This window comes from Ornithodoros turicata, chromosome 7 (genome assembly GCF_037126465.1).
Source record: "Ornithodoros turicata isolate Travis chromosome 7, ASM3712646v1, whole genome shotgun sequence".
Lineage (NCBI taxonomy): Eukaryota > Metazoa > Arthropoda > Arachnida > Ixodida > Argasidae > Ornithodoros > Ornithodoros turicata.
In genome coordinates, this window is record NC_088207.1 from 49,237,645 (window position 1) to 49,254,201 (window position 16,557).

The window sequence follows — 16,557 nt, forward strand, 5'->3', positions numbered from 1 at the left end:
TAAAACCAGACCCATTAATGAGAAAAGAGGTGTCGCAAATATGTTGTGCACCAGACGTATAGGTGTTGCGGTTCCGCTTGTTGCCATTGCTTTAATACCGCATCTGGTTGGAAACGGAAAACCGTACGCACTTGCATGTATGCGTGTGGTATATGTATGCCTTTATTTCACTTCCACTGGAAATGGGGATCAGGTACGAAAGGGAAAAACCCTGACAAGGTACCACTTATGTCTTCCATTTCTGCGTGCAAACGCACTTTACTCGGGGCATAATTATGGCAGCGCGTTGTCGCACGAAAACATACCGTGTATATACACTAGCATGTCCCGCGTGTATAAGTTAATGCCCGACAGTGATTTATGTTGGCAGACTGCAGATGCTTCGACGACGATGTTCTTATACCCGTTCCTTGTTGCTGAACAGGCGAAACCAGCTGCTCCCTGCTTGTACTTTCCCAGAAAAAAGAACAAGCCACTGACGATGAATATTTCCGCTCCCATTGTTGTTACCTGGCCTTTATACTCACGAGTTTATATTGTTTCTTTCTTTCTGAACAAAACTTAGACGCAATGCGTGAGGGAAGGAGAGGACGGAAATATGGATGACTAAGAAACAAGCGGGACTTCAGGTTTTACCTCGTCGTGGTTTTGCATAAAAGAGGATGTGCATCTTTTATATATATATATGATTTTTTTTTTTCGGCATGGAGCAGTGCGTCACGATTGAAAGGGGAAAGGCACTCAACTAGCTTGGGTGGTCCGTTTGTAGAGTTGCCCAGTACGAGTATTTTTATGGCTATTACAACAACAACAACAACAAATAAGTGATGATGACTTAGTGGGGTGTGTCGCCGCTATTACACGTGATGTGGCAGTGCCCGCTTATCACGCCATACATGTTCTGTGGACAGGACAAATGTTTGCGGACGAGTTGTGGCATTGTTGAAAACAAGAGGCATACACCTCTTTTGTGACACTTATGAAGTGATGTTACTCTGTAAAAACGGACTTCAGCGCATAGCACGCTGCGCGCTAACCATTGCCACGAATGACGGGGTTATCGCTTCGGATTCGAAAAGAGAGGGGGGCCTACGCCTTTTTGTGTCAATTGGCATATATGATAATTGACACAAAACGTTGTACAGCCTCGCCCCTATCTCTTGGACTCTGGAGATTTATCCCTATATCATTCGTGGCAATGAATGGCGGACAGCGCACTATGAAGTTCTGTTTTTATAATGTAGTTTGTCACAAAAAGGCGTACGATTGGTGCTTTCCACAAATCAATTATGTGCAATGGCTGACCCTGAGCACATTCTTAAAAACATCATCACATGCACGCTGAAAGGCAACCATAATCCCAAATGACGTCATCCTCTGCCTCGATTTGTGGAAAGTGCGGCGCGCGCGCCTTTTTGTGACAATTAATATAACCTCATAAGTGTCACAAAGAGGCGCACGCCTCCCATTTTCAACGGATCAGGAAATACGACGAGAAAATTCTGAATTACGCAGTTTGTTCTCCGAGTGTTGTTTAGGTGAAGTTCTGTTTTTAGAGTAAGAGGGCGTACGCTTCTTTTAAAGTTGTTGGATTTACGGTAATGGTCACAAAATGGCGTACGCCTCTCTCTCTCTCTGGCCACATGCATCCACAGCTAAGGTGCGTCAGCAGCAGCGCCCCTGTTCCAGAACAACGCTCTTAAACGCCAACGGCGCTTCTGAATATCTAAGTCACTTCCTTTTCAGGGTCCCAACTCAACTGAACTCATTCAGGGACAAATCTATTTCGCTTTATAAACGAAAAAGTGCCGCCCACCAACCCGACGTTCAAGGCCCGATCTGACACCCACTAGTCGAAGGGCATCATGTAGAACAGATGATATGGACAGCCCTATAGCTATCGATAATTCGTTGAACGTGAGCGAAAATCTAATAATTTATTTCGTGCGTAACGCCAGAAACCATGATCAGCACACAAATAAGTAGCTACTCGTGTACGCTTCAGGCAACACGCCCTTACGCGAATAACTCCATATTTTTCTTTCATTTCCAATTCCATCCATACTCTTTAGCCTTAGTTGGGCCGGGACAGGGTAAGTGATTGGGACGCAGACAGATTGGTTCTGTGATTGTATTTCAGATTCTCTGCGTAAAAATACGAAGCAAGGAACGTTGTGAGGTAGCAGGTAACATCTCATTACGGCCGAAGTCTCATTTCGACCGAAGATGTTTCATCACGGCAAAAAAAAAAGAAAAGAAGCATCCACGTTATTGATTGTATCTCATTACGGCCGATAATCATTTAACCCTCGAGTGTCTCATTACTGCCAAAGTCTCATTACGGCCGAAGATGTCTCATAACAGCCAAATATCAAAATGTAACGGGGGAGGTAATGCCTTAATCAGCCCGCCGTTGTTGGCCATGCAGAAGTGGGCATTGTCACGACTATAGCAAAAAAAAAAAAAGAAACAAGATGTGTAGAGGGTGCGTGAGTCCGTCGGGTAGTGCAAAGGGCTAGAGGGATCGTTGGGCAAGACCCGCCTCCTGCAACAGGATTTCACCGCATAGCACGTTCTTAGCCAACCATCATCCCGTACGATATCGTTTTCTCTTCCCTGATTTCTTGAAAACGGTAAGGCGTGCACTTTTTTGTGACACTTACAGTCAAACTCCTTTATAGCGAACACCTTTTTAACGAAAATACCACTACAGCAAATTTTTTTTGCGGTCCCGCTGGAGCCTATAGGTCCAATAATGGACATCCTTTTTAACGAAAAGACCTTTACTGCGAATTTTTTTTGCTGTCCCCTGAGCTTCGTTGTAAAGGAGTTTGACTGTATATGCATCTACGTTAATTGTGACAAAAAGACGTATGCCCCGCACTTTCCACAAATCAGAGGTGATTATACGGTATCAGTCTGCGCAACGGTCGGTCGTCAGCGTTTCATGTGATAAAGTTTTGTTCCGAGAGTGCAATGCGAGGAACCCTCCAGAATGAACGACAGACAACGCCGCTCCCATCCCGACCGAACGCAGTCGGCCTCTTTACGTATTACACTGCCGACAGCGTTGCTGCGCACTCCCAAAGAAAAGGAAGTGCACCACTTTCCGTCCGCCTTGCAGTAAATGGCAGTGCACTACAAGTGCCGCCACAATAGGGTTACGTGTTTGGAATGCGTTTTTTCCGAGGTACTCGAGTGAATACGAACGTCGCGGTAGCGTCTTAATTCATGTAACCTATATATCGTGACTAGGGTTCCGCGTTTTCGTTTTTTGTTTTTGGGCGGATTCAGCGTGTGTTTTTCGATATTTATTGGATTTCACGAAATCGGCGTTTTTCGATGTTTTTCCTGGCGTGTACTTGGTTTACCGGACAGTTATCGGGGGGGGGGGGGGGGGGATATATATTTATTGAATGGAAAGGACAGTTATGGGCCTGTAGAAATCACAACGTAATTTCCGTATACGACGCTCATTCAACACGGCGTTTTTCGGTTAATACCGAAAACGCAAAACCCTAATCATGACGAATCCGGTATGGCGGCGCTACGTGCTGCACGTCTATACACGGTCTATTAGTCTGCCGTGGGAATTTGAAGAGGCGTCTTTTTTCCAGAATTTTTCAAGAAGAACCGCGGAATTCACGCAGGAACTGTAAAGGAACATAAAGGAAGAGAGTGAGGGGGGAATATGCGGAGAGGGTTGGTCGCCAGCTTGCACATCCGCAATAAACATATTTCTTAAGGCACTTTCAGGTCAGGCAGAACTAGTATAGTCACACCAATTCATGATCGAAAAGTTGTTCTGGGTATCGGGCGCGTACGAGGACCTGCTATTTCACGTTAGTTTGTTGCGGCAGTCATAAAGCACATTATCCCAAGAGCGTTGAATCAGATTGAACTACCGAGGCAACGCCCCTTTTCAAGCCTATAGCGTACACTCTTAAAAATGAACTTCACCGCATAGCACGCTCCTAGCCAACCATCATCTTGAATGATATCGTTATCTGACCTGATTTGTCGAAACCGGAGGGCGTACGCCTTTTCTGTGACAATTATGAAGAGCATAAGTGTCACAAAAAGGCGTACGCCTCACGTTTTCAACTAATCAGGGCAGATAGCGATATCATTCGAGATGATGGTTGGCTAGGAGCGTGCTATGCGGTGAAGTTCGTTTTTAAGAGTGTACGCCGGAGATTTGGAAGAAGCCGTGGTTGAGACATCGGCGCAGATATAAAACAGCCGTAGACAGAACAACGAAAGACAACGAGGTGTGAAGAGTCACGCCACGCGCGTTGAAAAGAAAGAAAGAAAAAAAAAATCCCATGGACCCCGCAGGCATCAAGCGCAATTACGAACACGCCTTCCTGTCGTCAACGTAGACGTCTCCCATCAAATTCAATCCGCCAGCAACAAGTGCACAAAGCAGCCAACGAGATTTGTTTTGCAATCAAGGTGCCACTTGAGGGCAGCCTATGTGCATCAAGTGGCCAGCTGGATGGACGATCCGATATAAATAGTGGGGAATGGCGGTATGCCAGAGCAATTCTGTCCAAGCAGTCTGCCCTTAACCCTGTAACCTACATATGGAGGAGGTTTCTGTCTCGGTGGGTGGAAGACTTCTTATTGCGACCTCCGGAGGCATTTCTTCGAGACGGACTTTTTCCCTGTTCGCGTGCCTGAGTATAGTATTGGTTTCGTTGTTGGGACACGGAACAGATGTTGTCATAGTCGTAGACTTGGTATCTATGCAACAACAACAACAACACTCTTAAAAATTAAGTTCACCGCAAAGCACGCTGCTAGCCAACCATCATCCCGAACGATATCGTTATCTGCCCTGATTTGTTGAAAACGGGAGGCGTACGCCTTTTTGTGACAATTGTGAAGAGCATAAGTGTCACAAAAAAGGCGTACGCCTCCCGTTTTCAACAAATCAGGGCAGATAACGATATTATTCGAGATGATGGTTGGTTAGGAGCGTGCTATGCGGTGAACTTCATTTCTAAGAGTGAACAATAGATGCCGGCGATGAGATGGATCTCAGAGCTGTATTGTTTCTCCAACAGCGGTTGCCTGCTGCTGTGCACATTTCTACCAAGTTGCATATATAAACGCTGTGACAAAGAGAGAGAGAGAGAGCTAAACAAACAAACAATAGCTATATTTCTTTTTAAATGACAAAAAGCAAAGGAAAACGAATATAGCTATTCGTTTCCCTTTGCTTTTTGTCGCTTAAAAGAAATATCGCTATTATTTGTTTGTTTGCTTAGCTCTCTCTCTTCTCTTTGTCATAGCGTTTATACCTGCAACTTAGTAGAAATGCGCACAGCAGCAGGCAACTGCTATTGGAGAAACAATGTATTGACTAACCAGCGGTCAATATGCAAAAAGATGGAGAAAGACATGGAAGCGAATGTTCTCAGACCTTCAGTATATACACGGTGTTCATAACAGTGTTGCGGCTTATAGGTTCCAAAGTTGCGTTTGAAACGGCCTCGACACCTAACCGATTTTGAAGCAAATAAGAAACAAACGGCATCGTCGACATCACGGCGCCACATTGCTGCCAGATGACTCTGTATCTATACTGATGCTTCAAACAATGGCTGACCTTGATATTCTCCGGGGCGAAACCCAATGTTCTGGCTGGATTTACCCATTTTGGTTTCCGGCATATACAATTAATGGCAACAGCAAGCAGTCCCGTGTCATCTCCACTGTTTGTTCTTTATCTTTTTTTTTTTTTAATCAGTAGTTGTCACTGGCAAGACGCCAAAGGGCCCAATTGTATACCACGTGTCGCGCTTTTTGTTTCGCTTGCACGCAACAACGACACTCCCCATATGTTTTAAAAGAATGAATTACTTTTGTACATGTTTTGCATGGTGGGCATTCCGGACAAAGCCTATGTGCGAGGAACCGTGAAGATGGTGTGTTTTGTTTTCGCGTAAAGTGCCTCTTCCCGCGCGCGCGCGGGCACATAAGTAAACGTACTTCAGAAGCGATGGGAGAGATATCAAGCTGCTATAGCCTAAAATTTAGGCGAAGTGGCGGTCAAACGCACAAGTGAGAATGGCTTTGACGGAAAGTGCTGTCAGCGACAGAACGCTTGCTCTGCTGAGTATTCCCACGCATTTCTAACTACTTTTAACCATCGCGCGTGGTATATACGTAGTTGATTTTACTATTCTTCCGTACAGTGCAGGTGTATGTGTCGATGATTTCGGACCCAAATAGGGAGAAAACTGCTGAACAGTAGACGCACGTAATCTTGCAGATAAATGAGAGATTTGTGAATTGGCGCATTGATATCGCAATCCAGTCGACAACCACGGTTACTCTGTCTGGTGTGACAGAAACGGGACTGTGGCATATCTGGAATATCGATTCCCTAAGGAGAGTGTGAGAACTGATCAGAAGATCAATCCATCGGGTCTTTGTGGATCATGCAATGTGCGCGCTGACCTGCACCACCTACTTATGGTCCATGGATCGCCCTGGATACCAGCGGGAGCGCGAGATCTTGTAGCACGGAATGCATGTAACCGACCACCGCCCTTTTACCATAGAGAAGGTGCTAGGCCCATGGTCCAGTAGCGGTCATATGCACCAAGGTCTCCGTCATCTTTGGGATTTCCTCTCATCGACAGGCCTCTCCACCCTGCTTTGATCGCCTGAATCCTCATATCCATCATCATCTTTCACTATCTACAAATGGCACCGGGGGCAGCGCCCAGCCTGCTGGCCGGCATCAGCCCCATCATCTCTTTATGTGTGTGTGAGTGAGTGAAAGAGAGAGAGAGATCAGAAGGTACATTTGGTAGGTAAAGAAAGATATATAGAGCCGAGGCAAGCTCCATTTAGGGAAGACTCAAACATATTCATCTGGTGTTTCTCGAAGTCCTTTCGAATCCAGGGCACACGCAAAATACGAATTGCGGTCCTCGCTGTCTGCACTCTAAAGAGAGAGAGAGAGAAAAGAGAGTATATTTTTGCTCCTGTTGAGGACGAAATGCATTTCATTGTTGTGCTGGAGTGTGAATTTTTATAGGCCTGTGGACCAAAATGGGCACTAAACGAAATCAATGCGACTAGAAGTTGCAATTTCTCTCCAATCCACTCTCTTTTCTTTCTCTCTCTCTCTCTCTTTTTTCATTGGATTGTGCAATGTGCCGGTTCTGCGACTACATGTACATTTATTGTCTCTTTTCAGATCTTCCGCAGGACGGTCTTGCACGTGACCCTGCAATGTAACTGAAGAGACAGGTGGGTTTCTTCGCTAGGGCAGTAATGCCGTGCTCATACTATTTCAGACGCACAGATCTAATAAAAAAAGAAAACAAGCAGGCGGACAGAATCCTTCCATGCGTAATGACAGTAGCACGCAGTCCGAGATGCATAGACCAATTGTTTATTCTAAACGACCCTGTTGTGAAACGAAGCGTCAGCATGACTGAGGCCAACCACGCCACTCATGGCCGAGGTCTATCACCGGTCCTTGTCTTAATATAGGGGTGTGCGCAATGTCGACAGGCTCGTCACAATAAAATTGTGGCTCCAGCACGAAATTCGTGGTCAAGTTCTGCGATGTTTCGCAAGGGATTTGTTTAGGAAGGAAATGCAGTCCGCGCGCTGGTGGGTGGTACGGACCAGGCGCAATTTCCGGAAGAAAAGGAGCGTCCCAGTATTTCTGTTTGTCTTTTATAATTCCGTGTTAACACCGCGAAGCAACTGGGGCTATGAGCGGCGTACAGATGTGGACAGAGGGAGAGAGGACAAGATAGGAAGGAGTGGGGGACGGGGAGATTTAGTGTGCGTCCTGGGCCGGCTTCAGGAGGAACTGCGTCGACATATTCGTCTGGAAAGTCTTCGGAAAACCCAGGGAAAACCTCAGACAGCACAGCCGGCGGTAGGATTCGAACCCACCACCTCCGGGTCTTCCGCTGGCTTTTGTCTTCCTTGGTGGGGGAGAAAATGAAGTACACGGCTGGCATTGGTATTGGAAAAAAAAGAAATACCAGTACAGCTGTTGGATGCGGATCACGAAGGGGCCCTTGGTGTGGTACATAAATTATTTCTTGCTTTCATGTCCTTACAGATGAAATCCTCGAGTCGTTAATAAAAAGCAGTATAATCGTTTTGGAATTCCTATACATCCACATTTCTATGTCTTCTACAATCGGTTAGGTTACAGATGCAATGAGTTCCTGTCGTGCGCCCCCTGTATTTGCACGTCAAGATCCTTATACGCCACCAAAAACCACGCCACCGCCGATCGTTAAACGCCACCAACGGGCACACCTTATATACGTTCGCTCGGAACATTCCAGCAGGTCCTTCATCCCCTTCTTCCACAACCGGGTACTATCTATGCTCGTACTTTGTGCAGCGCGACGACGAAGTCGCGTTTTCTTTCGTATTCTCTCTCCGGGTAATTCGCTATGGTTTACCTGCGCAGGAAAGGCTCATGACCTCCGGAGAGCCTGTTTTGAATACACGACACCATCTTCGCTTTCTTAGTCACCCGAAAAGCTCCAGGGAACTTGCGCGCGGAACCCGTTTCTTCTGGCTGTTGCTGCCGTAGTAGTTGCGACCTCAGACCTTTTCTTAACCTGTAAGGTCTCCGATTGAAGGCCAGATGCGCTCTTCTACTCTTCCCACCTTCAGCTATCACGCGCGAAGCGCGAGAGAACTACGTGACATTGCATTGCTTTGTATTTACATGCCACACCGTATTAACATGTCCCACACGTAGCTGGGTCACCGCGATCGGCATTGGTTCCGGAGATACCATTGTGTCTGCACGGTTTGAAAAACCCCATTCAAGACGTTCCAGTTAGGCGAACAGATGCTGTTTTCTGGGGCGCAAGCTCTCGTGAACTCGGTGAAGATCGTGCAGGGCCTATGGCAGAAATGACTTCGCGAAGGCAGCTGGTATACATCAGGGATGCTGGAACATATATTTTCCGTGGGCTGAGGAATTCCTTGTATATGAACAGCGTGCTTGGTAGCTATGGATTTATCTCGGACGACACCCTTTCACTGCTTGCAAACAAAAGGCACAACCGGAAGTTGTCTAGGGTTCCCAACGTCAGCGGCTGCATGTGGCGCCACGCCCTCTCACTCATTTGAGTTAAACCCTTTCACTGTTTGTGTACAGTGAAAGGGTTTAACTGAAATGAGTGACACGGCATGGCGCCACATGTAGCCGCTGACGCTGGGAACCCTAGACAACTTCCGGTTGGGCCTTTTCTTTGTAAACAGTGCAAGGGTGAATATCAGGTGACTGCTTGGATTGTCCTCAGCAACGCAATGCTATATGCACACCCTGCACTACCCCAGCTACCGCTGACCATGACCTGCCAATGATGCATGAGCGAACGATCGACACACCCTTATGCGACAACTATAGAAGGCACCGACATCATGCCGTTTACTATGTCCAGTGTTCTCGGACCTTGGCGCGATCCCGCGCAGCGACGCCGGGCTCTTTCGCCGTCACTTATGTAACTTCTCTAATAGCCGCAGGCCAACTCAACGAACTCTAAGCCTTCACCCTGTTATATACATTCGTGTGCGTGTGATTCTAACTCCTCAAATCACGTCAGTCCATATGAGCTGGGGCATCATGGGGTCCCGCAGCCTAAGCTCGAATACACCCAGTGACATCATTCGTCATTTAATGATTGGTTGATTGATTGATAAAAGTCATTTAATTCTTGTTGTCGTTTTATTGCTTTCGTTAGTGCGAATAGGTTTCGTCTTCTGTTTCCGCGCTTAGCGGGTAAGACTCGTGTTATCTCTCTCGGTGCATGCGATATGATCTCCCGTTATAGTTTTGTAATTTTCTGTTGCGCATTACCAGCTACAGCGTGCTGTAACAGCCACTTGAAATCCAGCTCACATGTATTCTGCTGTTTCCGAGGCCTGGTATGTCGGGTCAGCTGACCTTGCCCCCTTGCGTCATTCGTATACGCCACACTGCGTGCATCTCCGTTACTGCAACAACACTGTTACATCACGACAGTATCTTTCAAATCGAATGATCCACTTTCTGCCTGGACCCATATATCGCAACCTAAAAACGAATGCTCCGGGCACACGCTGTGCGACTTGTCACCCTCCAATGGAGTCAACGAAAAACTGCTTGGCTCTGGCTCCCTCAAGCTGCGTTGCGAAATAACCGAATACAAGTGTATGTCTGTATTCTGTGGTCGTGCGTATAAAGTCTAAGCAAGCTTTCTTCTTCGAAAGAACCATCTAATTCGCTGAAGCTGTGGCGGCCTTTAGCACCTTGTGCTCAATTCGAAATTAGTTTTGCAAGTGCAGTCATAAGGTTTAGTTAAACGCACGGAGAAGTGATGCAAAGACGTGTTTGGTCGTAGTATCATTTCGTAGTAATTTCGTAGTACCATTTCGTAGTAGAATGTGAAGAAAATTAATGTGCGAGTTTCCGGCGATGCAGAATCAAACCTGAAGAAGTGCAGCCTAGTATACGAAAGTCTTGTTTTTAATTTGTATAGTAAACAGTTGATGCCCTTAACCGTCTTCGTTATTTATCATTTCATAGCATCATCGTAGTAAAGTAACCATCTTCATAGCATATATTTTTATGCGTATCATTTATGCTCGATGCACAAACGAAATGTCGCAGAACAAATGTAGAAAGGCACATAAGGTGAGCCGAACACACTTGCGTCCACGCCTTTTGGCTCACCGCTCAGCACTCAGTCTTTCTTCTTGGTCATTTTCTATCGATGGTTTAACGTTTACGACAACAGCCATGCTTTTATCTGGAACGTTTTCTGCTGGCAGTATACTTTTCGCCAAAGTAATTGGAGCATATAATCAACACGTTCGGTTTACTTCCCAGAACAGGTGTCAGTTTCTGGAAGCGACTTTTACACGTAGGATTACAAGTGGGCTTAATCGTTCCTATCTGTTGCCGCATCAGCATCGATTATCGTCTGTGAGGGAAATAAACGCGTCTCGCGAGATATAAACTTTACACAAAGACACTCTCCAAACATTTAGGAGGAAGGCTCCCCAAGGACACGTGCTCTCTTGGACCTTGCGCTCAAGGCTTACGCCATCCCGCTTGATTTATGGCACTCGCACTCGTGGTAGATAAGCTTAAGAGCATTACTGCCTAACCGCAATACGCGAATGAGCAATTATAATTCGTTAAGTTTTTTTTTTTTACGCCAACCACACAATTTCAAGAACCGTTCAAAAACTAAAAACACGCTACGACTTCATTATTCACGAAGGCCATCTGTTGCAGAACTGGCGCATGTTGCCAAAAAAGTATCGAATTTGTATTTATGCGCAATTTATATTTCATTTACGTTTGACTTTAGATGTGCCAGTACATAACTGAGACTTCAAGCACATACATGGGGGGGCAGTTGTTACAAAGGTTCGTGCTATGAATCTTCTTCGAAGATCGCCCGCAATAAATATGACGCAAACAGATGATACCTTCAGATGCGACCTCAATCGCGTCTCTTTCGCGTTTTACCTGGTTTTCCTATAGGGGCACAGTTTCCGTAACATGATGTATAAACGCTGTCACATGAAACTATGCTCACGAATGTGTTAGAATTCTACTCGCCTCCCCATCCCATGTATTTTGTTGCTTCGGTGTTGCCGAGCTTCGATAATATCCGATACAGACCTAAACGAATGTGAGGTAATGGCCGCTATTTTTGTAAAAGGATACAGATATAGGATACCTACTGCACACGGGTAGCCCAACTATATAGGGGAAGTAAACCGATCCTGTTGTGGTTGTGTCGACCGCGCGTGACTGGTTTCCACGATGACTCCAGCGACTGAGGACCGTATGTGATTCTGGATCAGAGGTTATGTTCAGAGTCACTTGTCAGCTTCAGGATATATATGGACCGCTGACTTTTGGGTCGATGTCCAATATATATATAGGGGTATTGCGCAAGAAGAACTTGGATTGAGAGACATTGATTTTAAGTTTTTACCTCTGTCCTGTTCGTGCCCTGTTGGACTTCGAGAGCCTCGAAAGAGACTGTGGTTCTATATGCATTGATGCGTTCATGAAAAAGTCGAGTGCCAGATTAGTCGTCTTGTAAAAAATGAACCTTCGACACCTACTGTCGTCTGTCGTTCTTTGAAAAGCACTTCTGTGGTGCGTTTTGCCACGGTGGTGGTCGTGGTGGTGGTAGTGGTAGTGACGGAACTGCTTGCCATACTCGGCCACGCTGCGGCGGGCCACGTCACGACTAGCGTAGCAGGGATTGTGCGTCCTGGGCCGACTTCACAGGAAACTGCATGTGCGGACATTTATCGAAAAGCATCTGAGGAAAACCCAGGTAAACTTCCAGACAGCATAGCCTGTGCCTGGATCATCCGAACCCGGGTCGTGTGTCTTACGGAAAATGTATGTCGTCTGACTGACATCCAGCAACAGCAGCAACAACAACAACAACAACAACAACAGACGATCACACGGGGTGTTTCACTGCTGCGGTGCACGTGAGACATTGTATGAGTGATGTGAGGTGAAAGGAGAGGTGTCGTCCCAGTTGAGGTGTCCCCGGACGGCTGTGCTACGTACAGAACAAAAAGAGTATGAAATGGAGAAGAAAAAGAAAGCACCGAAATAAGCACCAATGTTAATCGTAGACCAAATTATAACAGTAAAGCGCCAGGTGCAAACCGTTGGGCGTCACGAGAACTTCATAAACACTTGAAGACCTCAGCGATGTTGCGCGGGGTTCTCGTAAGGGCCGAAAATTGCAGACAGCCTCAATGTCTTCCTGCTGATTCTTATTCGACCAAGCTGGACACCGTGCAAGCTTCCTATATGCGGATGTGACATATTCCTTTTGTGACTGCAAAGGAAACCACTGTACAAGGAGTGGTAACACAAAAATAGACCGTGTTCCTCGCACAGCGGGTAACCCATGCATCCGCATCAACCGAGTGAATACGTCAAGACGGAAACTCTCTCTCCTGAGCAGGATTTTTTTCGTTTCCGCGCGTCACACGGTATCTTACGTTTGCTTTCCATCTCGTGCGCACAGTTCACTTTCATCTCTGTGTACAGGGATGGGTTTCCTTTCATGTGAACCGCCTTTTGTGCGGCACTTGAAGGCGTGTGTGTGTTTGCTATAGGCGTGGTTCGCTCTGTACACGCTGTCTTCGTGGAGCATGCTTGTGATTCAGGGTATTACCGCTCTTGAATCTGATCGTGATAAAGGATGGTGTTGACGTACACTTTATAGACGGACCTTTCGACAGTCGGCGATTGTTTTTATAGGGTGAGTCAGTCGAAGGTAGACGAGTGTGGATGAATGTAATTACCTTTTTCGTGGCGTTCGTGTTCTGATCATGTTCGGGATACATGCGTCGACTTGATGTGTAACCTACGTTGATATATATGTCATTATCGTGATATCTTTCTTGATCCCTTGTTCACGTTGTAAGTGTTAGGTCCCTGGCCTAATATCACGCGGCACCGTCAAGCACTGTTTCCATTCTTGGACTTTTTGAGGGACACCGGTGTCCTCTGTAAGAGCTTTAGGTGAACTGAACTCACGTTACGCTTTCTGCAATGGCGTTACCTGGTCACAAGGGACTCATGTGGTGACCCTTGGGTTCGTGTTATGGACGTTACGCGATGGATGAAACTTCATGTCGTAGCAATGACTTGGATTCACCCATGAGCTCATCATTTCATGTCACATACTGACCAGTGTGCCCTAGGGTAGTGAGCCACAACTTAAGTGCAAAATTGAATTCAGTCATCATCTTTTCACGTATTTGTTGTTGTTGTTGTTGTTGCTTCAGTGTCTTCATTTTTATCACCACATGCACATCCAGACACAAAGCTTGAAACCTTTGTTCACGGAAGGCATCGATAGGTTGCATAAGCTTCAACCCGAAGCTCTTGTAAGATCGCCTGTCTTGGGTTTTTCCTGGGTTTTCCTCGGACGCTTTCAGACATATGTCGACACTGTTCCCTTAGAAGTCTGCCCAGAACGCACATTCCCCAGGGCGTTAGTCGTGCCGTTGCTCACCTCTGTGAGGCCGACAACGGCGAGCCCTTCCACCATCACCATCACCATCACCACCACCACCACCACCTGTTATAGATCGCCGTCTTTGCAAGATACGCACCCGTCTAAAACTGGACTCTCCTGACCCACACAGTATCTGGGTGAAATAATTACGTTCTCCATTCACGTCAGTTTAATATAAGAAAGTTTACGGGAGGAAAAATAATCGTTTTTCGATGAAATAATGCACGTGGGCGGTTCGGAGCACGTCTTGTTATAGGTGCCGCACGGGGCACTAAGCTGTATAAGGATGGGAACGGGGCTGATGCGAGTGCCTTGTCCAAAGAAAGCATCAGGGAAACGTGACGGTCTCTCCTCTTCAATGAACGCCACCGTGCGACAGCCGCAGATATGGCTGTATATAGGTGTTGGCGGCGCCTGTTACTATAATTAAGCACCTGTCTGCTGGCTTCGTTGTCACGGCGAATGGTCACGGGCGTAGCCATCTAGAACGACGATAGCAATCGAGACGCGGCTAAGGAGCTGATATGAGCACTGGGCTTTGTCCTCCGTTGTTTTGATTCTCCGCGGTGACAGTCAGGTTGTGGGCAGAAGGTTTCGTTCGTATACTCCCACGAACCATGTTGGTTATTTTATGCTCATGCAGCATGAATAATGGTTCATTTCAATTCACTGGCATCGTTTGTATAGGATAGCTCTTCAAGGTCTGTCGGGACCATATGGACTGAAGAACAGGGCTAACCATAGCAGTCCCGATTCTGTAATCACGCAGCGCCACATGACTGTGTGTAGGGTAAGGATTCCTTGCTTCTTTCTGCACAGCACGACACTCTCACTTTCTCAAGTTATAGGAGCCAAGTGAGGACAGCCCGCTTATGATGATAGCCTGTTCGCGTGACGTCTTACGCGTTAAAAATGCTGACCTTCTGGAAAAGTAAAACAGAAACGTTTTGTTTAAAATTCTCACAAACATATATATACAAGTGTACATACTTGGCTAACTGTCATGGGCACGAAGCTACAGCATCATCCTGCTGCACTGGAACATAATTGAATGCGAACTTCAGCAAGGCGTCCATCACGAAAATCGTCAAACTTGTCAAAGCGAGGAACACTCTTCAGCCCACACCCGCATTCTGGCGTGCCGCCCGACAGGTGTCAGACATTACCAGGACACGTATATCCCAGAAACTAGAGCACGTTGATCGGACATTGGTCCCCTTTGATCATTTCAAACTCCAGACAGATGTTCCTCCCACGGTCACGAATATGTAGTTGCGCAACACATTCGTTTCGAACCGAAATCATTGCCTCGAACGCGAGTATTCGATTAACTTCAGAGATAGTGCGTGTATTATATGTACGGACGAGTCAAACACGAAGTATCTTTTGATTGAGCACTCTCTGTATACTGTCGAATTATCTGCCAAGAACAAAAATAGATTTCAGGAGAAATTATGATTTTATTTCTCTTGGGGGTTTTCTAGGTCAGAGTATACCAGAATCGACAAAATCTTGAGTACGTGCGCCCGTTCTTGTGTCTTTTCCTCTCTGGTTTCTGCGAAGGATCTGACGATCCGGTTGGCTAATCTGTTCGAGTATAGTGATTGCTGGACGTGATTTTCCAATTTTCTAGACTATAGTTGGGAGGGAGAAGGCGGGTGGGAGAACGCGTATACCCTGCACTTTCTGTTTGCCGCCCTGGCAGTGTGTTTTGAACGTGTCATTTACTTACCACTTAGTATTACCATAACTTCAATATGTTACCACTTTTTATTGGTTGATTTATTGATTCACGTATCGTCGGGGGGGGGGGGGAATATGTTTATTAAGAAAAAGAAAGGAAAGGTCAGCCAGACGAGGGTCGGCTTGCTATTCCAAACAAAAAGGGCGTCGGGGCATACAGCGTTACAAAGGGGAGTTCAAAGTGATTTATTAATAAGCACAAAAACAGTAAAAAAGTCACGCTACTAGCAAAAACTCATGAGGGTCTTAACTATAGCTTGTCCCGGGCTCACATCTCTATATTTTTTCTCCTATAGAGAGACCTAGGGTCAAGAAATGTTCACACTGTATAAGATAAAAATGCCAGTTTTGAATAAATTAGGGGATGAAGTTGACGTCAAACAACCGGAAAGGCGGTTCCGATCCAGAGAGGTACGATCACACGCACACCACCACACCACCATCACCATCGATGCACGGAAAGGAACAAACGAAGCACTTATAATAGAGCGAAGTTGAAATTTGTTCGTTTTGAAGACGACCATAGTAAGGTGAGAGACACATATATATATAAATTCCAGACAGGCGGTAAAGATAGCAAGTTCGGGAGCCTTATCTGCCGCAGCACGGAAGTCAGGCAATGTAAACAGGCTGTCGATCACTCACTCTTTACCTTCGCGCTTTGTCGACAAGTGTTCCTTTCGTGTTTGTAACTGCGAGCATCCACACAAAGGTGAGCGGTCTAGGTTGCGAACATATGCTTCCGTATAGC

The 16,557-nt window shown here is 46.3% G+C and overlaps 1 protein-coding gene across 4 annotated transcripts in view; it reads left to right on the plus strand.

Annotated features, from left to right (window-relative positions):
* LOC135401389 (uncharacterized) overlaps window positions 1–16,557 on the plus strand; it is a 51,368-nt gene that overhangs the window by 26,111 nt on the left and 8,700 nt on the right. Inside the window, exon 2 of one of the 4 annotated variants that reach the window (XM_064633778.1) lies at window positions 7,217–7,269. The gene's annotated coding sequence lies outside the window, so the exon portion shown is untranslated. Of the gene's footprint in view, window positions 1–7,216; window positions 7,270–13,279; window positions 13,302–14,832; window positions 14,854–16,425; window positions 16,519–16,557 lie in introns of those variants that run through there. The other 3 variants (XM_064633780.1, XM_064633781.1, XM_064633779.1) reach the window with 3 other exon arrangements.